At 37.4% G+C, this 27,004-nt stretch overlaps 1 long non-coding RNA gene across 1 annotated transcript; it reads right to left on the bottom strand.

Annotated features, from left to right (window-relative positions):
* Positions 1–3,491: 3,491 nt before the first annotated feature.
* LOC148562716 (uncharacterized) lies at positions 3,492–25,988 on the bottom strand. Its single transcript, XR_015885773.1, has 3 exons — positions 25,540–25,988; positions 4,104–5,919; positions 3,492–3,764 (listed from the first exon to the last, which is right to left on the bottom strand). It is a non-coding gene; the product is annotated as an uncharacterized LOC148562716 (long non-coding RNA).
* Positions 25,989–27,004: the final 1,016 nt, after the last annotated feature.

The raw sequence follows: 27,004 nt of genomic DNA, 5'->3' as shown, positions 1-27,004 counted from the left end.
CAAGATATTCACACTATTCACATATATACAATAACCAATAACATAACACCATTGAAACTCCCTGGCAACGGCGCCATTTTGATGAGAAAGACTTTTGTGTGGTTTAGAATTTCACAAATGAAGTCTCGTTGCAATAGAGTTTCCAAACCAACAATAATCCTTTCATACAAAAGATTGTTTGTCACAAGCACAAACCCCTAAATTTATAAACCGAAGTATTTAACCTCAGGTCATTCTCCCTAGGAATTATAATAAAGTGTCTTGTTATTGGTTATGGAGCATGTTTTGGAGTTTTTGATAGGAGACATGAAATGTAAATAGCAAGGAAGTAAACTAATAACTAAAAAGACCTTGGCAAGGTTTGGTGGTCAAGGATCTCTATCCTAATCACTAACCACAACATGAGAATTGACAAGGATCAACCCCACTAAGTCATCCTCTAACTAATAGAGGAAAGTCAAGTGAGCTATGTCAATCCAAGACCATAAGTCCTAGGTCTCCACCAAATCAATTAGTGAGATCTAGCGTTAATGGCTCCCAATCGTCAATCACTTGGACATTAGCAACTCAAGAGTCCCTAAGTTACCTTCCCAAGCCAAGAGCATAAAATTCTACTCTAACATCCAACCAAGTATTTCATCAAACACTTGGAAGGCACAAAAGAAAAGTATAGTAAAATTGCAAGGAAAGTAAATCTACACTACTCAATTGCAAGGAATCAAACAACAATAAATCAAATCAACAACAAAGGAACATGAAAACATAAATTGCATTGAAATGAAAATAGAAGAAACAAAAGTGCATGAACATAAAAGTAAAGAATTACAAGAATTAAATGCTAAACTAGAGAGAGGAAAGGTAGAAGAAGAAGAATTTCAAAAGGAAAAGTAAATCAAAGCATGAAATTAACCTAGATCTAAGAAATTCTAATCTAGATCTAACCTACTCCTAATCCTAGAGAGAAGTGAGAGCTTCTCTCTCTAAAACTAACTAAAGCATCCTTAAACTAAAATAAAACTCAACTAATGACTAGATGTCTCATCCCTCCTCAATCTTTGAGTCAAATAGTATCAGAAATGAGTTGGATTGGGCCCAAAATGCCTTAGAATTCGCTAGCCACGAATTTGCTTGTAATGAATCACGTGCAAATCAGCGCGTACATGTACAGTGCGTGTGCGTGCCCTTAAACGCGATGTGACTATGGCAAATTTTATATCATTTCAAAGCTCCAGATGTTAGCTTTCCAACGCAACTAGAACCGCATCATTTGGACCTCTGTAGCTCAAGTTATGGTCGATTAAGTGCGAAGAGGTCGGCTTGACAGCTTTTGCGATTCCTTCATTTCTTCATGAGTTCTCCATTTTTACATGCTTTTCCTTCATTCCCTTGATCCAATTCTTGTCTCCTAAATCTAAAATCACTTAACAAACATATCAAGGCATCTAATGGAATCAAGGGTAACTCAAGATTAAACAATTAAGGGCCTAAAAAAAACATGTTTTCACACTTAAGCACAAATTAGGAGACAATCATGAAACCATGCTATTTCATTAAATAAATATGGGTAAGAGATGATAAAACCCTCTAAATCTAAAACAGGATAAACTCTAAATATGGGGTTTATCAACCGCGCCTTGGGGCCTCCGTCCGACTTTTGTGTATGAGAGAATGGGGGGTGGTACCTACAAAGATACTCCGATGCTTAAGTTAGCAAGGGTGTAAGCAGGCCTAGAGAGTATTGGGGCTTAGAGATACCTGAAGGATATCAGTGTATTTATAGTGGTAAACCAATAACCACCGTTGGAGTAGATCCTCCTTTTAAAGAGGATTAACCGTCCCTTTATCTTAGGGAAGTTGGGATATGGCTCCTGGAAGTGGGTTAAGAGATTCTAGGGGCAGTTACCTATTCGAATAGGTGTTATCTGCCAGTTAATCTATACTCTGACTTCCTTAGAGCAGGTCGTGATAAGAACCGACTTCTTGAGGGAAGGTGTAGAGGGAGGGTCAATCCTTTGGATTGGGTCTCTCGTTTGGACCTGGGCCTTTAGCATTGGGCCAGGGTATGAACAGTATTTATGCTAAATATATTGTTAAATAAAATATACAACATACATAAATAGTTTTGTTATTTCAAAATAAAAAAAAAAACTCCCATGCTGTGAGATAAAAGATTCAATTATTTTTAAAAATTTTTAACAATGCATCTCGCACATAATAAAAAGTTTTTTCATTCAATTAAAAAAAAACATATTTCACTCACTGTGAGAAAGTTGAGCCCACTACCCTAAAATACAACACCACACGTTTTTATGTTCTGGACTAATACAAAAAAAAATATCCATATCCAAATTTTTTAATCCCTAAATAAAGCAAAAAATTAAAAAATATCGTATATTTTAATTTTTATGTCACAGTAAATTTTAGAAGATTTGATTTAACAATATTTGTATAATTTTTTGGAGTATTTGAGAATGCTTTAGATGGTTCCGGAATATTCTAGAATGTCCTAGAAGGTCCTAGAATATCCTAGAAGGTTCTAGAAGACTTTAGAAGGTCATAGAGTATTCTAGAAGAGTGTGGATGTATATAAAAGTATGAAGTATAGTATGGAATAATCTAGAAGAATTTAGAGAAATGTGGTAGAATAAATATTTGTAGTAAAGGTTCTAGATGATCAATTTGGACCGTTGATTATATTTAATCATAACCATCCATTAAGAAGGTGGATGGCTATAAAAAGGGGGGGTGAGAGTTAGAGTTTGTGTGTGTGAGTCATTTGTAACAAATAGTTCACTACAAGAAAAATACTGATTACCATTGAATTTACTGGTGGAAAAACAAAAAAATCCGCTAGCACCATGTTTACCGGCGAATTTTCCATCTGACTAAATCCGACGGTATAAACCTCACTGGTAAATATGTACCGTCAGATCTGCCGGTAACTTGCGATGAATTTAGCATCGATATATGATTGTTCAGGGGCAAAAATTTTGAGTAACATTACCGGCGAAAAAAATCCGACAGTAACATTGGCGCCATAAAATGAGCCTTCGAGCCACTTTGTCCGACGGTAAATCCGACAGAAAAGGTTTTTATTTAAAAAAATATGAATGGTCGCTACTGTTGGGATTTTCTATCGGTAAATCTGCTAGTAGGGTAAATATTTTTCTATTTTTTTCAATCTATGATGTACCCCGATAATTAACCATTGATAGTCAACTCTTAATTAACATCGAATAAATTAGTATTTTATTTGAAAATAGTAATTTATATATGATGTAAAATATCAAATATACAGAATGTAAACATGAAACAAAAGTTTGTTAACGAAATACATAAGATAAAACTATATTGACATTAATCTTATTCAGATTCATCATCTTCTTCCTCTGGTTCATTATCCTCCTTTTTTGAGGTAATTTTCTAATTTTCGAATTTGTCGTCTTCTTCTTCTTCTTCTTCTTCTTCTTCTTCTTCTTCTTCTTCTTCTTCTTCTTCTTCTTCTTCTTCTTCTTCTTCTTCTTCTTAATCAACTCCGTCTTCTTCTTGAAGATCGTCATTGTCTAGTGGTAGTGTGTCGTCATCTACTCTAAGGTTAATAATGTCATCATCTATAACAGCCGATCTAAAGTGATCGGAACACCAGTATTGACTACTTTTTTCGAAGGGGCTAGGTTATGAATTAGGAAAGGTTCCTGACCCTCTGTCCCATCAGACTCGATGTGACCTCTTGGCTTAGTCTTAACCACAACCACCCAACTAGACTTGCATGACTCCGAATAAGGCAAATAGTATACTTGTCGTGCATTTTGAGGTAGAATAAAAGGATCGTAGTGCCTATATTTCCTGGTCACATTTACTTCAATGATATTGTAGTCTTTATGCTTTCGTGTTATTTGTCGCGAACTTGGATCATACCATTGACATTTAAACACAAACACCTTGTATGTAGTGCGACCAAAATACTCTAATTAAATTATATTGTGCAACACATCATACCAATCAGAATGACCACCGCCTGAATCTTCACGAATCCAGAACCCGATGTTATCTGTTTTCTTTCCAACCAACCATTGTAAAGAATGGAACCGATATCCATTAACATTGTATATCAGGTAGCTTGTGTCTATATTCATTGGACCCCAACTAAGTGCAACTAGTTCTGAATCTGCTGTGTCAGCTTGATGCACTCTGACGGATTCTCTGAACCAATTGGAAAAATTGTTCAGTGATGTCTCAGGATTTATCTCTTGGAATAACCTATGATACAATTAGATAAATAAGAAAATTTCAATATAATAAAGTTTTGATTAGATAACGAAGATAATATCTTACTAAATACAATAGTTACGAAGGCTTAAAAACTCACATCAAGTAGGGTAAAACCTGATCACAGTTAAGCAACGCATATAGATATGTGGCATCAATTTCCTTTTTCATTACCCAATATTCACTACCCGCACCCATTGCAACTCCTTCCGGAACAAATATTAGATACGTTGATCCTCCTGACAAGGATTCTCCCCTCTCATCATTCCTTCCAACTTTTGTTCTACGTGACTCAACGTGAGGCTCAAAATAGAAGGAGCAAAATGCAGATGTTTCTTTAGCTAGGAATGATTCCCAGATACTATCCTCGATCCGAACTCTGTTCTTCACGATGTACTTGAATGATCTAATCATTCTCTCAAACAAGTACATCTACCTAAATTAGACTAGCCCACATACTCTTGCTTCGTACAGCAGGTGGATTGCTAAATATTCCATGATGTCAAAAAATTCGAAAGGAAACATCCTCTCTAACTTACAAAATATGATCGGAATTTTCTTCTCTATTATTGGGAGATCATTTACGTTAAGTTTTGTAGAACATAAATCCCTAAAAAACTCACTTATTCCTATAAGTGGTTTCAAGATATTGGTAAGAAATTTTCGGGACACAACAAGAAGCAATGATTCCATAAAGATATGACAATCACGACTCTTCAACCCAGGAAGCCTACCTTGTGAGACATTTGCACACCTACTCAAGTTAGAGGCATAACCATAAAAAAATCTCTGGTCCTTCGTTAGAGCTAACACTGCCTTTGGTTTAGCCCACCAGCCGTTATCAAGTCTCGTTAAGTTTAGATCTGGCTGTCTACAAATGTCTATCAAGTCTAACCTTGCCTTATCATTAACCTTTTTTCTCTCATCGTCTATTACCGTGTGCATGATATTATCAAACACGTTCTTTTCAATGTGCATCACGTTAAGACAATGTTGAATCAAATTGTCTTTTCAATAAGACAAGTCCCAAAATATACTCTGCTTGGTACAATTATACTCCTTACTACCCCGGAGGTCTCACACGTGCCCGTTATCTTTGGGATTCTATTGACTCAATACTAAACTTGCAAACCACTCAATCGCATGGGTGCCTCTTTTTGTTCAGTTCTATTCTTCCTAAATGAGTCTTTGTTGCGCCGAAAAGGAAGATCAATATCGAGTAACCTTTGATAACGATCAAACTACGAATTCTTACCCCCATTTGTCAGCCGAAATGCCTTTGTATCCTCCATACAAATGGGACACGACATTCTACTTTGAGTGGACTAACTTGATAACATCCCGTACGCAGAAAATTCGTTAATGGTCCACATCAACACAACCTTAAACCCTAAACCCTAAACTCCATCAACTCATCCACCAAGGATTACAAAAAGACATCTATTTTAGCATTTGGATTGCTTGGATCAGGTATGATACAAGTTAGGAACATGTATAGGTCCTTCATGAACATTTTGGGAGGTGGGTTATAAGGAGCCTTAGACGACTCACAATCCCATACTTCATCCTTTATCTCTTCAACCGATGTCAACCTCTCCAATTCTACATCCTCCTCATCCTGAATCTGATTAACTATTCCACCCCGAAAACCTATTGGTGCATGAAGTTTTTGATTCACACTTTTCACAACTCCGCACAACTAACCAGCAAGTGCACTGGGTCGTCCAAGTAATACCTTACGTGAGTAAGGGTCGATCCCACGGAGATTGTTGGCTTGAAGCAATCTATTGTTATCTTGTAAATCTTAGCCAGGAGATTAATGATAAAAATTACTTTTGTTTATGAAAACTAAATAACATGAAATAAAGGTTACTTGTGATTCAGTAATGAGAAACAGGCTGAGGTTCCGGAGATGCTCTGTCTTCTAAATCTCTGCTTTCCTACTGTCTTCTTCTTCACGCACGCAAAGCTCCTTCCATGGCACGCTGTATGTTGGTGGATCACCGTTGTCAATGGCTACCAGCCGTCCTCTCAGTGAAAAGGGTCCATGTACATGGCTAATCATCTGTCGGTTCTCATTAATGCTGGAATAGGATCCATTGATCCTTTTTTACACTGTCACTGCTCCCAGCATTCATGAGTTTGAAGTTCATCACAGTCATCCATTTCCGGATCCTACTCGGAATACCACAGACAAGGTTTAGACTTTTTGGATCTCAGGAATGCTGCCAATTGATTCTAGCTTATACCACGAAGATTCTGATCTTATAGATTTGAATGCTCTGTTGTCAGGAGAGGCAATCAAACTCGTGAACCAAGAACCAAAGAGACACACACTCAATCTAAGGTAGAACAGAAGTGGTTGTCAGGAATGCGTTCATAGGTTGAGAATGGTGATGAGTGTCACGGATCATCACATTCATCATGTTAAAGTGCGAGTGAATATCTTAGAATAGAAACAAGCGTGATTGAATGAGAAATAGTAGTAATTGCATTAATCCATCGAGACACAGCAGAGCTCCTCACTCCCAACCATGGAGTTTAGAGACTCATGTCGTAGAAAATACAAGTTCTGATGTAAAATGTCATAAGGTGCATAGTAAGTCTCTAAAAGTAGTTTTTATACTAAACTAGTGACCTAGGTTTACAAAAAATGAGTAAACTAAGATAGATAGTGCAGAAATCCACTTCTGGGGCCCACTTGGTGTGTGCTTGGGCTGAGCATTGAGCTTTACACGTGTAGAGGCTTCTCTTGGAGTTAAACGCCAGGTTGCAGCCTATTTGTGACGTTTAACTCTGGTTTATAACCTGTTTCTGGCGTTTAACTTCAGAATAGGGCAGAAAGTTAGTGTTTAAACGCCAGTTTGCATCATCAAAACTCGAGCAAAGTATGGACTATTATATATTTCTAGAAAGCTATGGATGTCTATTTTCCAACGCAATTGAGAGCCCACCAATTGGGTTTTTGTAGCTCCAGAAAATCTATTTTGAGTGCAGGGAGGTCAGAATCCAACAGCATCTGCAGTCCTTTTTCAGCCTCTGAATCAGATTTTTGCTCAGGTCCCTCAATTTTAGCCAGAAAATACCTGAAATCACAGAAAAATACACAAACTCATAGTAAAGTCCATAAATGTGATTTTTGAATAAAAACTACTAAAAATATACTAAAAAGTAGCTAAATCCTACTAAAAACTATATGAAAATACCCCTAAAAAGCGTATAAAATATCTGCTCATCACAATACCAAACTTAAACTGTTGCTTGTCCTCAAGCAACTAGATAAATAAAATAGGATAGAAAGAAAATAAAGAGGCAATAACATCTTAGAGTTTTATATGAAGCTCAAATTCTCATTAGATGAGCGGGACTAGTAGCTTTTTGCTTCTGAACAGTTTTGGCACCTCAATTTATCCTTTGAAGTTCAGAATGATTGGCATCTATAGGAACTCAGAATTCAAATAGTGTTATTGATTCTCCTAGTTTAGTATGTTGATTCTTGAACACAGCTACTTTGTGAGTCTTGGCCGTGGCCCTAAGCACTTTGTTTTCCAGTATTACCACCGGATATATAAATGCCACAGACACATAACTGGGTTAACCTTTTCAGATTGTGACTTAGCTTTGCTAAAGTCCCCAGTTATAGGTGTCCAGAGTTCTTAAGCACGCTCTTTTTGCTTCGGACCACGACTTTAACCGCTTAGTCTCAAGTTTTTCACTTGACACCTTCACGCCACAAGCACATGGTTAGGGACAGCTTGGTTTAGCCGCTTAGGCCAGGATTTTATTCCTTTAGGCCCTCCTATCCATTAATGCTCAAAGCCTTGGATCCTTTTTTTTACCCTTGCCTTTTGGTTTAAAGGGCTATTGGCTTTTTCTTTTATTTTTTGCCATTTTTTTCGCAAGCTTTGTATTCACTGCTTTTTCTTGCTTCAAGAATCAATTTTATGATTTTTCAGATTATCAATAACATTTTTCCTTTTTCATTATTCTTTCAAGAGCCAACAAATTTAACATTCATAAACTTCACTATCAAAAATTATGCACTGTTCAAGCATTCATTCAGAAGACAAAAAGTATTGCCACCACATATAAATAATTTGAATTTTTCTTATTAAGAACTCGAAAATAAAACTGCCTCCTTATTCTAAAAAATCTGCTATTTTATTTATGTTTAATGATGATGAGAAAAATAAATTATAGCTTACTTGGAAATAATATAAAAATAAAAATAAAAATAAAGATACTAATTACTATTATTCATGTGACTCCTAGGGTGGATCTCTAATAGCAAAAGTTATCACAGAGTTAATATTAGGACTCAATAACCTTTATTTTGGGAGATGGATGCTCCTTCAATCTGTGGGGTGTTTGGCCCTTCAAGAGACAGCTTCTGGCGCTTCAGATCCTGTAGCTCACGCCCTTGCTTCTCTTGTTCTTTCAGCAGTTTGCAGAGCATGCTATTTTGAACTTGTTGTTCTTCTTTCAGTTGATCCATAGCTTCTTGCAGCTTGGTGACAGATGCTTTTAGGCGGGTCTAATAGTCAATCTGAGGGATTTCTGGGAGGAACTCCTATGCCCTCCTTTTGATGGAGTTATCTTGCACTTGTTGTCCTTCCGTTGACTTTTTAGTGATTGGGTGCTCGACTGAGATATACTCATCCACTCCCATCTTTACCCCAGTGTCTTTGCATAGCAGAGATATTAAGCTTGGGTAAGCCAATTTGGCTTCTTTGGAGTTCTTGTTTGCAATTGTGTAGAGCTCACAAGAAATCAGATGATGAATCTCCACTTCGTTTCCCTGCATAATACAATGGATCATCATTGCTCTTTTGAGAGTGACTTCAGAGCGGTTACTGGTGGGCAGTATAGAACGTCCAATGAAAGGTGTAGAAGGCGGTTCCAGTCCTTCTCTGCTTATCTGTTTGCCACAGATTTGAGTAGAATTCCTGAACCATGTTTCTTCCCACCTTTGTCTCAAGATTAGCTAGGATTTCCCAGCCCCTTTTTCGAATTTATTCTTGGATCTCCGGATATTCGTCTTCTTTCAGATCAAATTTAACTTCCGGGATCACTGATCTTAGACCCATTATTTTGTAGTAATGGTCTGCATGTTCTTTTGTTAAGAACCTCTCTTGATTCCAAAGTGGTTTTGGATTATTCTCTTTCTTCCGTCTTGAAGTGATTTGTTTTCTCTTGGGGGCTATGATCTTAGTGAGTCTTGGCTTGGTGATCATGGAAAAACACACCAAACTTAGAAGTTTGCTTGTCCTCAAGCAAAACAAAGGAAAGGAGAAGAATAGAAGGAGAGCCAAATTCGAATGGTAGAGGAGAGGGGTGGCCGAATGGCAATTTAAAAGGGAGGGGGGTGGGCACGAAAATTTTGAAAAAGATATGATAGAAGATATGATTTATAAAAGATATGATAGAGGATATGAGTTGTAAAAGATATGATAGAAGATGTGAGTTGTAAAAGATAAATATGATATTCAAAAGATGAAATTTTAAAATTGAAAAGATATGAGAGAGATTTGAAAAAGATAAATTTGAATTTGAAAAGATAATGTGAGTTGAAAAAAGATATGAGAAGAAATTAAAGAAAGATTAAGGAGAACTTTTAGGATTAATATAAAATTTATTATCATTATTTATTTATTTATTTATTTATTGAAATTGAAGTTGAAAGATAAAAATTTGTAACATGTTTATGTAAGAAATTATGGATGAAATCATGAAAATTTGAAAAAAAATGAGTTGGAAACAAAACTTCCTCCCCTCCACAATTCTGGCGTTAAACTCCCAATTGTTGCTTGTTTTGGGCGTTTAACGCCCAGCTGATGCTTCTTTTGGGTGTTTAACGCCCAGCTATTGCTTCTGGCTGGCGTTAAACGCCAGAAATCCTTTGTCATTGGGCGTTTTTCTAAACACCCAGGATGCTGTAATTCTGGTGTTAAACGCCCAGAATGGTACCCATTCTGGTGTTTAACGCCCAGAAAGGTATCTTTACTGGCGTTAAACACCCAGTTGATGCTTCTTTTGGGCGTTTAACGCCCAAAAACACTTCTTACTGGCATTTTCGTGCCAATGAGCTCCTTTTCTCTGTGAATCCTCTGAATCCTTCTATAACTCTTGCTAATGGCTGGGTTTTCTCCCAGCGAATGCTTCTTTATTGTCTTCAGCTGGACCTTACTGAGCTTTTAATCTAGTCTCAGCCTTGAGCATTCTTGCTCAACATTGCCTTCAAGGTAATGCTTGACTCTCTGTCCATTAACAATGAACTTCTTATTAGAATCAATGTCTTGAAGCTCCACACAGCCATATGGTGACACACTTGCAATCACATATGATCCTCTCCACCGGGATTTCAGTTTCCCTGGGAATAATCTGAGCCTAGAGTTAAACAGTAGAACCTTTTGTCCTGGTTCAAAGACTCTGGATGACAGTTTCTTATCATGCCACCTTTTTGCTTTCTCCTTGTAAATTTTTGCATTTTCGAAAGCATTTGAGTCTGAATTCCTCTAGCTCATTTAACTGGAGTAATCTTTTCTCTCCAGCTAACTTAGCATCAAGGTTTAGGAATCTGGTTGCCCAGTAGCCTTATGCTCCAGTTCTACGGGCAGATGACAGGCCTTGCCATACATAAGCTAGTATGGAGAGGTTCCTATAGGAGTCTTGAATGCTGTTCTGTATGCCCACAGAGCATCATCCAAGCTTTTTGCCCAATCCCTTTTACGGACAATTACAGTCCGTTCCAGGATTCTTTTTAGTTCTCTATTAGAGACTTCAGCTTGCCCATTTGTTTGTGGATGATATGGAGTTGCTACTTTGTGGCTAATTCCATATCGGACCATGGCAGAGTAAAGCTGTTTATTGCAGAAATGAGTGCCTCCATCACTGATTAGTACTCTAGGGACACCAAACCTGCTGAAGATATGTTTCTGGAGGAACTTCATCACTGTCTTAGTATCATTAGTGGGTGTTGCAATTGCCTCTACCCATTTAGATACATAGTCTACTACCACCAGAATATACGTATTTGAGTATGATGGTGGGAAATACCCCATGAAGTCAATACCCCATACATCAAACAACTCAATCTCTAAGATCCCTTGTTGAGGCATGGCGTAACTATGAGGCAGATTACTAGCTCTCTGGCAACTGTCACAGTTACGTACGAACTCTCGGGAATCTCTATAGAGAGTAGGCCAGTAGAAGCCACGTTGGAGAACCTTGGTTGCTGTTCGCTCACCTCCGAAATGTCCTCCATATTGTGATCCATGGCAATGCCATAAGATCTTCTGTGCCTCTTCCTTGGGCACACACCTAGGGATTATTCCGTCTGCACATCTCTTAAAGAGATATGGTTCATCCTATAAGTAGTACTTTGCATCAGAAATTAATTTCTTTATTTGCTGCCTGCTGTATTCTTTGGGTATGAATCTTAAAGCTTTATAGTTTGCAATGTTTGCAAACCATGGTGTTTCCTGAATGGCAAACAATTGCTCATCCAAAAAGGTTTCAAAGATCTCAATAGAGGGGGAGGACGTCCCTTCTACTGGTTCTATCCGGGACAGATGATCAGCCACTTGGTTCTCTGTCCCTTTTCTGTCTTTTATTTCTATATCAAACTCTTGCATAAGCAACACCCATCTTATGAGCCTGGGTTTTGAATCCTGCTTTGTAAGTAGATATTTAAGAGCAGCATGGTCAGTGTACACAATCACTTTTGATCCTACTAAGTATGATCTAAACTTGTCAATGGCATAAACCACTGCAAGCAGCTCTTTTTCTGTGGTTGTGTAATTTTTCTGTGCATCATTTAAAACATGGCTAGCATAATAAATGACATGCAGAAGCTTGTTATGCCTCTGTCCCAGTACTGCACCAATGGCATGGTTACTGGCATCACACATTAGTTCGAATGGTAATGTCCAGTTTGGTGCAGAAATAACTGGTGCTGTGACCAGCTTAGCTTTCAGAGTTTCAAATGCTTGTAAACACTCTGTGTCAAACACAAATGGCATGTCAGTAGCTAGCAGATTGCTCAGAAGTTTTGCAATTTTTGAAAAATCTTTTATAAACCTCCTATAGAATCCTGCATGCCCCAAAAAGCTTCTGATAGCCTTAACATTGGCAGGTGGTGATAATTTTTCAATTACTTCCACTTTAGCTTGATCCACCTCTATTCCCTTGTTTGCAATTTTATGCCCAAAGACAATTTCTTCAGTCACCATAAAGTGACATTTTTCCCAGTTTAAAACTAGGTTGGTCTCTTGGCATCTTTTCAGAACAAGTGCTAAATGGTCAAGGCAGGAGCTGAATGAGTCTCCAAATACTGAAAAGTCATCCATGAAGACTTCCAAAAATTTCTCTACCATATCAGAGAAGATAGAAAGCATGCACCTCTGAAAGGTTGCAGGTGCATTGCACAGACCAAAAGGCATCCTTCTGTAGGCAAACACTCCAGAAGGACATGTGAATGTTATTTTCTCTTGGTCTTGAGGATCTACTGCAATTTGGTTGTAACCTGAATAGCCATCCAAAAAGCAGTAATATTCATGACCTGCTAGTCTCTCTAGCATCTAGTCTATGAATGGTAAAGGAAAGTGATCCTTCCTGGTGGCTGTATTGAGCCTTCTGTAATCAATACACATATGCCACCCTGTAACTGTTCTTGTAGGAACCAATTCATTCTTTTCATTATGAACTACTGTCATGCCTCCCTTCTTGGGGACAACTTGGACAGGGCTCACCCAGGGGCTATCAAAAATATGATAAATAAGCCCAGCCTCCAGTAACTTGGTGACCTCTTTCTGCACCACCTCCTTCATGGCTGGATTTAGCCGCCTCTGTGGTTGAACCACTGGCTTAACATCGTCCTCCAATAGGATCTTGTGCATACATCTTGCTGGACTGATGCCCTTAAGATCACTTATGGACCACCCAAGAGCTGTCTTGTGTGTCCTTAGCACTTGAAGTAGTGCTTTCTCTTCCTATGGATTTAAAGTAGAGCTTATGATCACCGGAAAAGTGTCACCTTCTCCCAGAAATGCATATTTCAGAGATGGTGGTAGTGGTTTGAGCTCGGGTTTAGGAGGTTTCTCCTCTTCCTGAAGAATTTTCAGAGGCTCTTTTATTTCTTCTGATTCCTCTAGATCAGGCTGAACATCTTTAAAGATATCTTCTAGCTCTTATTCGAGACTCTCAGCCATGTTGATCTCCTCTACCAGGGAGTCAATAATATCAACACTCATGCAGTCTTTTGATGTGTCTGGATGCTTCATTGCCTCAACAGCGTTCAGCCTGAACTCATCCTCATTGAATCTCAAGGTCACTTCCCCTTTTTAGACATCAATGAGGGTTCGTCCAGTTGCTAGGAAAGGTCTTCCTAGAATGAGAGTTGCACTCTTGTGCTCCTCCATTTTCAGCACTATAAAGTCAGTGGGAAAGGCAAATGGCCCAACCTTGACAATCATGTCCTCAATTATGCCTGATGGATATTTAATGGAGCCATCAGCAAGTTGAAGACATATCTGGGTTGGTTTGACCTCTTCAGTCAAGCCAAGCTTTCTAATAGTGGATGCAGGGAATAGATTGATACTTGCCCCAAGGTCACATAGAGCTGTCTTGGTACAAGTACCCTCTAATGTGCATGGTATCATAAAGCTTCCGGGATCCTTAAGTTTTTCTGGTAAGCTTGTTAGAATGACTGCACTGTATTCTTCAGTGAGAAAAACTTTTTCTGTTTCTCTCCAATCCTTCTTATGACTTAAGATCTCTTTCATGAACTTAGCATAAGAGGGTATTTGCTCAAGTGCCTCTGCAAACGGAATCTTTATTTCAAGAGTCCTGAGATAGTCTGCAAAGCGGGCAAATTGTTTATCCTGTTCTGCTTGGCAGAGTTTCTAAAGATAAGGCATTTTGGCTTTATATTCTTCAATCTTAGTTGCTGCAGGTTTATTTCCTATAGAGGCGGGTTGAGAAGCCTTCTTGAGGGAGTTATTATCAGCACTTGTAGGTGTCTGATCCCTCACTAGCGTTTGAACGCCAGAACTGGACATGGATTGGGAGTTTAACGCCAGATTCCAACCCTTTTCTGGCGTTTGAATGCCAGAACTGGACATGGATTGGGCGTTTAACGCCAGTTTTTCACCCTTTTCTGTAGTTTGAATGCCAGACTTATTCTTCTTTGGGCTCTTACTGTCCTCAGAGGGATTTTGGGTAGCAGTGATGAGAGAACTTTTGCATGGTCTAGAAATTGCGGATAAATCCTCGTTGCAAGTATAGTTTCTAAACCTTCAAAAGTCCTTTCATACAAATGTTTTGGTTGTCACAAGTAACAAACCCCTTAAAATTGATAACCGAGTATTTAAACATCGGGTCGTCTTCTCAAGGAATTGCAGGGAGGTATGTTCTTGTTATTGGTTATGAGTTTGTAAATTGGGGAAATTTGGAGTTTGGGCAATGGGCACAGGTATATTTTCAAAGCAATAAAAATAAATACATAACTGTAAAGCAAACTTTTGGCACGGTAAGAGAAATTGGAAGTCCAACTTAGTTATCTCTCTCAACAATAATGAAAGTTGAATCTAAATTCCACTCAGTCAACCTTAACTAAATCAAAGGAAAGTCAAGGGACTAATTAGTTTGACCTTCGAATCCTATTTATTTCCTAAGAAAAAGTTGGGATTATTGAAGTTCAGTTCAATTAGCAAGATAGCGATTATCAGTTATGTTGAGTTTGATAATGTTGAGTTACTGATTTCTTAACCAAGACCAAAAGGGGAAAAAGTAAAATTTACCGGAATAAAAATGCCTTCAGATGGGAAGCAACAGTAACATAAATTAAAGAGAGCAATCATAAGTCTGAAATACCTCAAAATATATTAAAATAGAAAATCAATCATAAAGAGTCATAAACAAAAGTGAGAAAAGAATTAAAAGAACATTGAACCTGGGATTGAGAGTCACTCCTAAAACTAAGAGAAGTCCTAAATCCTAATCCTAAGAGAGAGGAGAGAACCTCTCTCTCTAAAAACTACATTTACTCCTAAAATTGTGAATTCGAAAGCTTTCCTATGAATGGATGCAATCCCCCACTTTATAGCCTCTAATCTGTGTTTTCTGGGCTGCGAACTGGGTCGAAAACAGTCCGAAAATTGCTGGAGAAGAATTCAAACACGCTGATTTCTGTCACTGCGACGCGGCCGCATGGAGCACGCGGTCGCGTCGCCTAGCATCAGAGTAACTATCACATATTATATATCAAATCGAAGCTCCGGACGTTAGCTTTCCAACGCAACTAGAACCGCGTCGTTTGGACCTTTGTAGCTAAAGTTATAGTTGTTTGAGTGCGAAGAGGTCAGGCTGGACAGCTTAGCAACTTCTTCATCTTCTTGTATTCCTTCCACTTTTGCATGCTTCCTTTCCATCCTCCAAGTCATTCCTACCCTATAATATCTGAAAACACTTAACACACATATCAAGGCATCTAATGGTGATAAGAGAGGATTAATAATAAGCAAATATAAGATCAAAGAAGCATGTTTTCAATCAAAGCACATAATTAGGAAGGCAAATGTAAAACCATGCAAATAGTATGAATAAGTGGGTAAAGAGTAGATAAAAATCACTCAATTGAGCACAAGATAAACCATAAAATAGTGGTTTATCAACCTCCCCACACTTAAACAATAGCATGTCCTCATGCTAAGCTCAAGAGAAACTATAAAGATGAAGAGGAATGGCAGGATGTATGAAATGCAACCTATCTATATGAATGCAACTACATGCAAAAATGTTTCTACCTACTTGGTTTAAAAGTAAATAAAATTTCCATGACAAACATAAATCAGATTTCACTAATTAAAATCATACAGTAAAAACAAGTAAACTTGTAAGAAGATAGCTCATGAATGCAGGGAACATAGAATTAAGCACTGAACCCTCACTGGTAGTGTATATCACTCTAATCTCTCAAGTGTATAGGGTTAATTAATCACTCTACTCTTCTCTAATCATGCTTTCTAAACCTTGTTCTTCATCTAACCAATCAACAAATATTTAATGTACCAATGCAAACATCATGAGGTCTTTTCAGGGTTGTAATGGGGTTGAGGCAAAGGTAAGGGTATATATAAGGCTAAGTGAGCTAGTAAAGTGAATCCTTGATTAGTCTAAGATCTCACCTAACTTATACATACTTTATACAATTTTAAAATACTTTACCTAACTACCCAAATTTTTCCCACTTTTGTATTACATGCTCATGTATCAAACTTATTTTCAAATTTTGTCCCATGTGCATTGATTCTTTTTATTTTGCATTTGGGGTAATATATTTTTTTTTCATTTTTTCTTTTCTTCTTTTTTTTTGTATCCCCTTATTTGATTACTTAATATATCTTTCTTCAATGCACATGGTAATTTAATTATTTTGATTTCACATGAGCATGCTTCCCAAATTTTCAAATAACTTATTCAATTTAATTCCCTACTTTTTCATATCATCCCATGTTCCCATAAAATTTCCTACACTTAAATTTTACACAATATCTATCTTAAGCTAACCAGATTCAACTTGGGATTCTTATTTTGTTTTTCTGCTTAAGGCTAGTAATGTGGTTATAAATCAGAAGGGATTTAAAAGCTCAAGGGGGCTAACAAGGGTGATGTAAAAGGTATGCTAATTTTGGGATAAGTGAGCTAAAATCAAACAATGGCCTCAATCATATGCAAGCATGTAAATACACTAAATATTGGACATATAGAATGGAACAAAAAAAATAGATTACAATCACAGAGAAGGAAACACACAGGAATAAAATATTTATGGTTAAATAATGTAACCATATAAATAAGCTCAAAATCTCACAGGTTGTGTGTTCTTTGGCTCAAAAACCATGTTCCAAATACAACTTCAAACAAGTTTTAATAGAAATTTTTTTTTTAATTTAAATTAGTGAAATACTATAAGAATTTCTTGAAAAAGAAAATATTACTTCAACCAAGTGATAAAATATGCACAAAATCAAATAAACATGCAATCAAATATGCAAATGCAACAACTAACAAGAAAAATAAACCATTGGTGTTGAGATAGAAGAGTAACCAACCCATGGAGATCGGTATTGACCTCCCCACACTTAAAGATTACACCGTCCTCGGTGCATGCTGAGATTTTCAGGTGGACGGGTTGTTTCAACTATTGCTTTTCTCTAAGGATTGTGCAGATAGACTTGTCTGTCTCCCCATGTAAACGTCTTCCGGTTCTCTTCCTGGTGGCCATCCTGAAAGAAAAAGGGAAGAAAGGTAACCCAATAATAGAGATAAGAAAATAAATGAAGTATGGTTGGGTTAATGCCAAATGAAAAGGGTCTCATTTACATAGTAGCTACAACATGTAAGTGAGAAAACAATAGAAGCCATGGCATACCAGTGGTGCAGAATATGCAACAATGGGAAAGAGAGTGGGGAAGGAAAGATAATATAAATTAAAAATCAATACAAAAGTAATACAGGTATAAAAGATTGGCATTGATTTAAATAATATTACCTAACCAGAATAAAACAAGTCATAAGCACCAAGATAATACCAGAAAAGAAATAACAGTTGAATAAGAGCATTTGAACACCAATAATAAATTTAGAAAAATAAAAATATGCAATGAATGAAAGTATGAAAATAAATAAAATAAAATAAAATGAGAGGGAAAAAGGATGAGAAGAAGAAAAAGAAAGTGAGAAAGGCGAGAGAGGGAAGAAATTAGGATTAGAAAAGAAAAGATAAGAAAATTGGCACTAATCTGGATAGGTTGTGCAACGCTGGCGACGCGGTCGCGTGGGTGACGCGGTCGCATGGTGCGCGATAAGGTTGGGTGACGCGGACGCGTGGGGCACGCGATCGCGTGACTCGATTTGTGCTAGTGGCGCGAGTGCAGCCTCGCGGTCGCACAACTCGCTGTTCAAAACTCAGTATTGCCAAAATCCAGGGTGACGCGATCGCGTGGTTGACGCGATCGCGCGGGTGGCCTTATTTCCAATATGACGCGGACGCGTGGGTGACGCGTTCGCGTGGCAGGGCTTGTGCTACTAGCACGGGTCCAGCCCAATTCCAGCTCGACTTTCGGCCATGCACCCTTTTGACATCGAAATCCTGGTCACGCGGCCGCGTGGGGGCACGCGGTCGCGTGGGAGGCTATTATTCCCATATGACGCGGTCGCATCAGCGACGCGGTCGCGTGGGGTAATTTGTGCCATTGGCACGCCTCCAGCCCTGCTCCTGCGTAACTTTCTGTTCATTTTCTTTTCTTCCCATTGCACTGGTGACGCGGACGCGTCAGCGACGCTGCCGCGTCGCGTGCGTGTTTTTTTTATCTTTGATAATCTGAAAAAAATACAGAATGCAGTGTTAATATGAATGTGATGTAAAACTCCAGGTTCAACATAATAAAATAAAACTCAAAAACAAATAAAACTAAATAAAAATGAAAAAGAAACAATCATACCATGGTAGGTTGTCTCCCACCTAGCCCTTTTAGTTAAAGTCCTTAAGTTGGACATTGGATGAGCTTCCTGTGTTATAGTGGCTTGTGCTTGTACTGATCCAGGAATCTCCACCAATGTTTGTGATTCCAATGGCTTTCGGGGTCCCAAACTAGGCATGTAAAGCCCTTAAGAAGCTTCAAACAGATTCTTAGGCTCCCGGGGTGACAAATGTCAGAGCAGATTCCAGGATCCCAAATCTTGCTTTTACACCCGTCTTTGTGTTGATTATCATGATTCCATCCGGGTAGCAAGCAATCTGAATTCTCACTAAAGCGGCCAAACAACTTTCTAGACCCATTCAGTTGAGCTTTACACCAACCTTTGCGTTTAAACTTAAAGCTTCCAACCATAATGAACCTTGCAGGACAATTCTTACCACTGACCATCTTCCTCTTACTCTTAATGCCACAAAGAGCTCTAAGTTGACCATCCGTCTCCAGTAGCCCATATTCAAGTGGGATTAGAAAGCTAAGGGATATGAATTTTACCCACTTGAATGTTGTGAAGGATGATGACAACTTAGGGGGAGGTGTTTTTAATGAAATTGCAAGCTCCACTCCCTTGTGCTTTTCTTTGATAATTACCACCTCTTTGCAAACTTCTTCAATTTCAACCTCTTCTTCTTGGTAGCTTTCTTCCAATTCAATCTTCTCTTCATTGCTTTCCAAGGGCATGGGAGGTTGTGCTTCTTCTTCTTGAATCTCCATCTCTTGATCAACCTCTTCCAAGTCTTCAACTGTGATATGCCTTGGAGGTTGTACACCCTCCTCAACATCAATTGCAACCGTCTTGGAAGGAGGCTCTATGTTTTGACTTTCCCAAGGAGGTTCAGCATCTCCTAAGTCTTCAACCAATTCTTCTTCTTCAATAATTCCGGCTTCCTCTACTTGTTCCAGTACAAAATCATGCTCCGTACTGTTCACTGGAGTTTCTAGTATCTCCTTCATACTACGTTCTTCATTAGATTGTCCACATGAAGCCATGGGGGTTCCTTGAGTGTCCGAACGTTGGGAAGCTAATTGACTCATTATTGCTTGCCCCAATTGATGAATGGTTGCCTGAAATAGATCCACTGTTTTTTTGAGACGATCCTTTGTCTCTTGATGCACTCAGCTTTCATAAATAGGATCATAGTGCTCTTGGATTGATGGATATGGAGATGGTGAATATTGAAGTGGTGGTTCTTGTGAGTAATTGGGTTGGAATTGGGGTAGTTCTATATATGGTTCATATGGCTCATAAGGTGGTTGGTATGGTAGTTGAGGGTTAGGGTCATATGGAGGTGAATGGCGGAAAGGGGCTTGTGAGTTTGGTGGTCCAAAGTTATGTTGAGGAGAGGGTTCATAGGCATATGGTGGTGGTTGTTGATAGTCCATTGGAGTTGGTTGTTGCCATGAGGGTTGATCAAATTCTTGTGGCTCCTCCCATCTTTGATTGTTCCAACCTTGATGCCTGTTCTCATTGTAATTTCTTCTTCCTGCAACATTATTGTAACCAGACTCATAGCCAAAGGGGTGAGAGTTCATAGTATCAAATAAAAATTAAAAATGAAAATAAAAATAATTTTAAATTAAAAGGTTATTTAAATTTTGAATTTGAAAATTAAATTTTGAAATTTTGAATTTTAAATTTTTGAATTTTGAATTTTTTGAAATTTGAAATTTGAAAATTTTTAAATTTGAATTTTGAAAATTTTTTAAATTTGAATTTTGAAATTTGATTTTTGAAATAAGATAAGATAAAAATTTTTAAAATAAAAACCAATAACCTCTTAACTTAAGAAAAAGCAAAAATAAAAACAAAAATAAAAACAAATAAACAAGCAAAAATAAAATATTTACAATAACCAATAATAAGGCACACGTTTGCAATTTCCCGGCAACGGCGCCATTTTGATGAGAGAACTTTTGCGTGGTCTAGAAATTGCGGATAAATCCTCGTTGCAAGTATAGTTTCTAAACCTTCAAAAGTCCTTTCATATAAACATTTTGGTTGTCACAAGTAACAAACCCCTTAAAATTGATAACCGAGTATTTAAACCTCGGGTCGTCTTCTCAAGGAATTGCAGGGAGGTATGTTCTTATTATTGGTTATGAGTTTGTAAATTGGGGAAATTTGGAGTTTGGGCAATGGGCACAGGTATATTTTCAAAGCAATAAAAATAAATAAATAACTGTAAAGCAAACTTTTGGCACGGTAAGAGAAATTGGAAGTCCAACTTAGTTATCTCTCTCAACAATAATGAAAGTTGAATCTAAATTCCACTCAGTCAACCTTTACTAAAGCAAAGGAAAGTCAAGGGACTAATTAGTTTGACCTTCGAATCCTATTTATTTCCTAAGAAAAAGTTAGGATTATTGAAGTTCAGTTCAATTAGCAAGATAGCGATTATCAGTTATGTTAAGTTTGATAATGTTGAGTTACTGATTTCTTAACCAAGACCAAAAGGGGAAAAAGTAAAATTTACCGGAATAAAAATGCCTTCAGATGGGAAGCAACAGTAACATAAATTAAAGAGAGCAATCATAAGTCTGAAATACCTCAAAATATATTAAAATAGAAAATCAATCATAAAGAGTCATAAACAAAAGTGAGAAAAGAAATAAAAGAACATTGAACCTGGGATTGAGAGTCACTCCTAAAACTAAGAGAAGTCCTAAATCCTAATCCTAAGAGAGAGGAGAGAACCTCTCTCTCTAAAAACTACATCTACTCCTAAAATTGTGAATTCGAAAGCTTTCCTATGAATGGATGTAATCCCCCACTTTATAGCCTCTAATCTGTGTTTTCTGGGCCGCGAACTGGGTCGAAAACAGCCCAGAAATCGCTGGAGAAGAATTCAAACACGCTGATTTCTGTCACTGCGATGCGGCCGCATGGATCACGCGGTCGCGTCACCTAGTATCAGGGTAACTATGACATATTATATATCAAATCGAAGCCCCGGACGTTAGCTTTCCAACGCAACTAGAACCGCGTCGTTTGGATCTCTGTAGCTAAAGTTATAGTCGTTTGAGTGCGAAGAGGTCAGGCTGGACAACTTAGCAACTTCTTCATCTTCTTGTATTCCTTCCACTTTTGCATGCTTCCTTTCTATCCTCCAAGTCATTCCTGCCCTATAATATCTGAAAACACTTAACACACATATCAAGGCATCTAATGGTGATAAGAGAGGATTAATAATAAGCAAATATAAGATCAAAGAAGCATGTTTTCAATCAAAGCACATAATTAGAAAGGCAAATGTAAAACTATGCAAATAGTATGAATAAGTGGGTAAAGAGTAGATAAAAACCACTCAATTGAGCACAAGATAAACCATAAAATAGTGGTTTATCAAGCAGGTTGCTCATCCTCTGTCAACTGTTCTTTTCTTAGCTTTCTGCTGCTTTGAGTTGAGGTAGTTAATATTTTTCCACTTCTTAATTGAACTGCTTGGCACTCCTCTGTTATCTGTTTTGATAATTGCTGTTTTGTCTGATTCAATTGTGATTCCATATCCTTGTTAGCATTTTTGGTTTCTTGTAGCATCTCCTTAAATTCTGCTAACTGCCTTGGTATAGAAGATAGTTGCTGATTGAGTTCAGTAACTTGTTCCTGAGGACTAAAGTCAGTTGATACTGCCTTAACTTCTTCTTTCATGGAGGACTCATTACTTATGTACAGATGCTGATTTCTAGCAACTATATCGATAAACTCTTGAGCCTCTTCAATAGTCTTTCTCATGTATATAGATCCACCAGCTGAGTGGTCTAGAGATACCTGAGCTTTTTCTGTAAGCCTGTAGTAGAAGATGTCTAACTGCACCCACTCTGAAAATATTTCAGAGGGGCATTTCCTTAGCATCCCTCTGTACCTCTCCCAGACGTTATAAAGGGATTCATCATCCTCTTGTTTAAAGCCTTGGATGTCCAGCCTTAGCTGTGTCATCCTTTTTGGAGGAAAATATTAATTCAGGAATTTGTTTGATAATTGTTTCCATGTTCTTATGCTTGCTGTAGGTTGGTTATTTAACCACCTCTTAGCTTGATCTTTTACAGCAAATAGAAACAGTAATAATCTGTAGACATCCTGATCTACTTCCTTGTCATGTACTGTGTCAATAATTTGCAAGAACTGTGCCAGAAACTCAGTAGGTTCTTCCTGTGGAAGACCGGAATACTGGTAATTTTGTTGCACCATGACAATGAGCTAAGGATTTAGCCCAAAACTGCTTACTTTGATGGGAGGTATACAAATGCTGCTCCCATATGCAGCAGTAATGGAGTTAGCATATGACTCCAGAGTCCTTCTGGACTATTCATTTCCATTTAGGTCCATGATGGATAAAAAGGAATTGATATGAATTGCAAATAAAATATATTTTTATTTTTATTTTATTTAAGTAGAAACAAACCGAATAATTAAAAATAAATAAATATAATAAGATAAAATAAAATAATTAGAAATTAAAATATAAATTTCAAAAACTAAGAGAAAAATAAATCTGAAAACTAAAATAATTACTTAATTAAGAAGATTTGAAAAACTTTGGATATGATTTTTGAAAAAGATTTTGAATTTTGAAATTTCAAAACTAAGATAAGATAGAATAAAAAGTTTTAAAATAAAAATCTGAATTTGTAAAGGAAAATTCAAAAATTAATTAAAATAAAGAGAAAATATATTTTTGAATTTAATGAAGAAAGAGAAAAACAGTAAAAATGACACCAAACATAAATTTTTAGATCAAAACAAAGGAAACAAACAGGAAAACTTTGACTATCACGATGAATGCTAAGAACAACTTTTGAAAAATTTTTAAGAAAACAAAAACACAAAGGACACCAAACTTAAAAAATTTTTATATTCTGAGCACTAATAATTCGAAAAAAATTGAAAAAAATAAAATCATGCAATTGACACCAAACTTAAAATATGAAACTAAACTCAAACAGAAAAACTCAATTATTAGTTTATAAAAAATTTTCGAAAAAATTTGAAAAAGAAAAAAAGGATTTAAAAATTTTTTTAACCAAAAACAATAATAGAAGACGCAATTTTAGTGACTCTAAACTAAAAAGATAAATTTTTTCTAATTTAAGCAACAAAATAAACCGTCAGTTGTCCAAACTCGAACAATCCCTGGCAACGGCGCCAAAAACTTGGTGCACGAAGTTTTTAATTCACACTTTTTACAACTCCGCACAACTAACTAGCAAGTGCACTGGGTCGTCCAAGTAATACCTTACGTGAGTAAGGGTCGATCCCACGGAGATTGTTGGCTTGAAGCAACCTATGGTTATCTTGTAAATCTTAGTCAGGAGATTAATGATAAAAATTACTTTTGTTTATGAAAACTAAATAACATGAAATAAAGGTTACTTGTGATTCAGTAATGAGAAACAGGCTGAGGTTCCGGAGATGCTCTGTCTTCTGAATCTCTGCTTTTCTACTGTCTTCTTCTTCACGCACGCAAAGCTCCTTCCATGGCAAGCTGTATGTTGGTGGATCACTGTTGTCAATGGCTACCAGCCGTCCTCTCAGTGAAAAGTGTCCATGTACATGGCTAATCATTTGTCGGTTCTCACTAATGCTAGAATAGGATCCATTGATCCTTTTGCACACTGTCACTACGCCCAGCATTCATGAGTTTGAAGTTCATCACAGTCATCCCTTCCTGGATCCTACTCGGAATACCACAGACAAGGTTTAGACTTTTCGGATCTCAGGAATTCTACCAATTGATTCTAGCTTATACCACGAAGATTCTGATCTCACAGATTTGAATGCTCTGTTGTCAGGAGAGGCAATCAAACTCGTGAACCAAGAACCAAAGAGACACACACTCAATCTAAGTTAGAACGAAAGTGGTTGTCAGGTATGCGTTCATAGGTTGAGAATGGTGATGAGTGTCACGGATCATCACATTCATCATGTTGAAGTGCGAGTGAATATCTTAGAATAGAAACAAGCGTGATTGAATGAGAAATAGTAGTAATTGCATTAATCCCGAGACCAGCAGAGCTCCTCACCCCCAACCATAGAGTTTAGAGACTCATGTCGTAGAAAATACAAGTTCTGATGTAAAATGTCATAAGGTGCATAGTAAGTCTCTAAAAGTAGTTTTTATACTAAACTAGTGACCTAGGTTTACAGAAAATAAGTAAACTAAGATAGATAGTGCAGAAATCCACTTCTGGAGCCCACTTGGTGTGTGCTTGGGCTGAGCATTGAGCTTTACACGTGTAGAGGCTTTTCTTGGAGTTAAACGCCAGGTTGCAGCCTGTTTGTGGCATTTAACTCTGGTTTGTAACCTGTTTCTGGCGTTTAACTTCAGAATAGGGCAGGAAGTTAGCGTTTAAATGCCAGTTTGCATCGTTAAAAATCGAGCAAAGTATAAACTATTATATATTGTTGGAAAGCCCTGGATGTCTACTTTCCAACGCAATTGAGATCACACCAATTGAATTTCTGTAGCTCCAGAAAATCTATTTCGAGTGCAGGAAGGTTAGAATCCAACAGCTTCTGCAGTCCTTTTTCAGCCTCTGAATCAGATTTTTCTCAGGTCCCTCAATTTCAGCCAGAAGATACCTAAAATCACAAAAAAATACACAAACTCATAGTAAAGTCCAGAAATGTAATTTTTGCATAAAAATTAATAAAAATATACTAAAAAGTAGCTAAATCCTACTAAAAACTATATGAAAATACCCCCAAAAAGCATATAAAATATCCGCTCATCACCTATCAACGACAACACTTCCTGATGATACAAGTTCTTGTAAAAGTATCGAATAGCAATTTTGATCCTGGCTTGATTCCTCACTAATCTTCCATTTATCAGTAAAGCATCAATTATATTGCTCCTTCTTCTTATTGAGGCTAAGTTATGAAAATATCTAGAATTATTATCCATGTGCTTAACATGTCGAGATCTTGACATCTGCTTTTAATGTAGTTCCTTTCGAACATACCATTTCTTACAGCAGCTAACAAGGACCCTTCTTCTTGCCTCTAAAGTTCCCTCATAAGTCCCATCACTAACCAAATCGTCTATCTTCCTGATTTTATTCTCCAGTTTCTTTATCCTCAACTCAATATCACCAAAATTTTCCTTATCCCATCTACTCAAAGGTACCGTCAAAACCTTCAACTTTTTAGTAAATTGAATTTTCACTAAACCCCGCCATTCCTCCTTCACCATTCGGAGAAAGCTCTCATGTATAAACCAAGAGTCTAGACTTCGAAACAGCCTCGGACCCCCTTTCATTCTATTATCTTCCATTAACAGGGGACAATGATCATATAATCCTCTTGGCCCACCTTTAAGTCGCGTCTCAATAAACTTTTCAACGCATTCCAAGCTCACCAACACTCTATGTTGAGTTAAGAAATTAACTAACATAATTGATGATGACAAACATTAGATTATTGGGTTAATTACCTAATTAGTTTTAATTATTTTTGTTGAGTGTTGCAGGCCAAAAATCTATGTTGTAGCAACCCAAAAAAATAGACAAAGAAATTAAAAATGGGCTGAAAGGTAAGTGAATTCAATCCAAGCCCAAGTCATCCCTCACAAGCTGAATTCTTCAATGAGTAAAGCAAAAAGGGAATCAACGGGCTAAAGTGAAAAGACCCGATCCAAGCCCGATTGCTTCTCTCATTTAAACCCTCCCATGTGCTTTCACCAAAAGCAACGTACACTTTCTCCCTCTTGGTCAGAAATCAGAGAAGAAAGAGAAAGTTTAGTCCCTAAGTTGTTCACCAAAGAAGCAAGAAAGAGAAGGTTAAGCAAAAGGTTGAAGTCTAATCACCCACATCAAACTGCATCAAGAAGTCATAAGCTAAAAGGTGATTTCATTTTTTTATACATGCATCATATCTTCTTCTCTTCATCTTTAATGTTCTGCCTATCCATTCTGGGTTATATGGGAAAGATGATCTCTACTCTTCAGTGGTGTACATCTACGGTCATAAGTGTATCTTGGGGACTAAGTTGTTTTTCAATGGCCAAGATCTAGGTTTACCATTAAAGATATCTGTTTCTGCTGTTCTGTGGCTTTCGGTCAACAAGAGAAGGTCAGAACCAAAGTTCCTATTTTGAGGATTAATGGAAAAAAGTGATGTGGTGAATTGGTGAAGCACACAACTCAAGGAGTGGACCTAGGGAGAGCAACTCAGCAACATGCAAGGAGACACAAAAGAA

This window comes from Arachis ipaensis, chromosome B6 (assembly GCF_059453495.1).
Source record: "Arachis ipaensis isolate K30076 ecotype BB chromosome B6, ASM5945349v1, whole genome shotgun sequence".
In the NCBI taxonomy this organism is placed as follows: Eukaryota; Viridiplantae; Streptophyta; class Magnoliopsida; order Fabales; family Fabaceae; genus Arachis; species Arachis ipaensis.
This window is presented reverse-complemented; position numbering and strand designations above follow the sequence as displayed.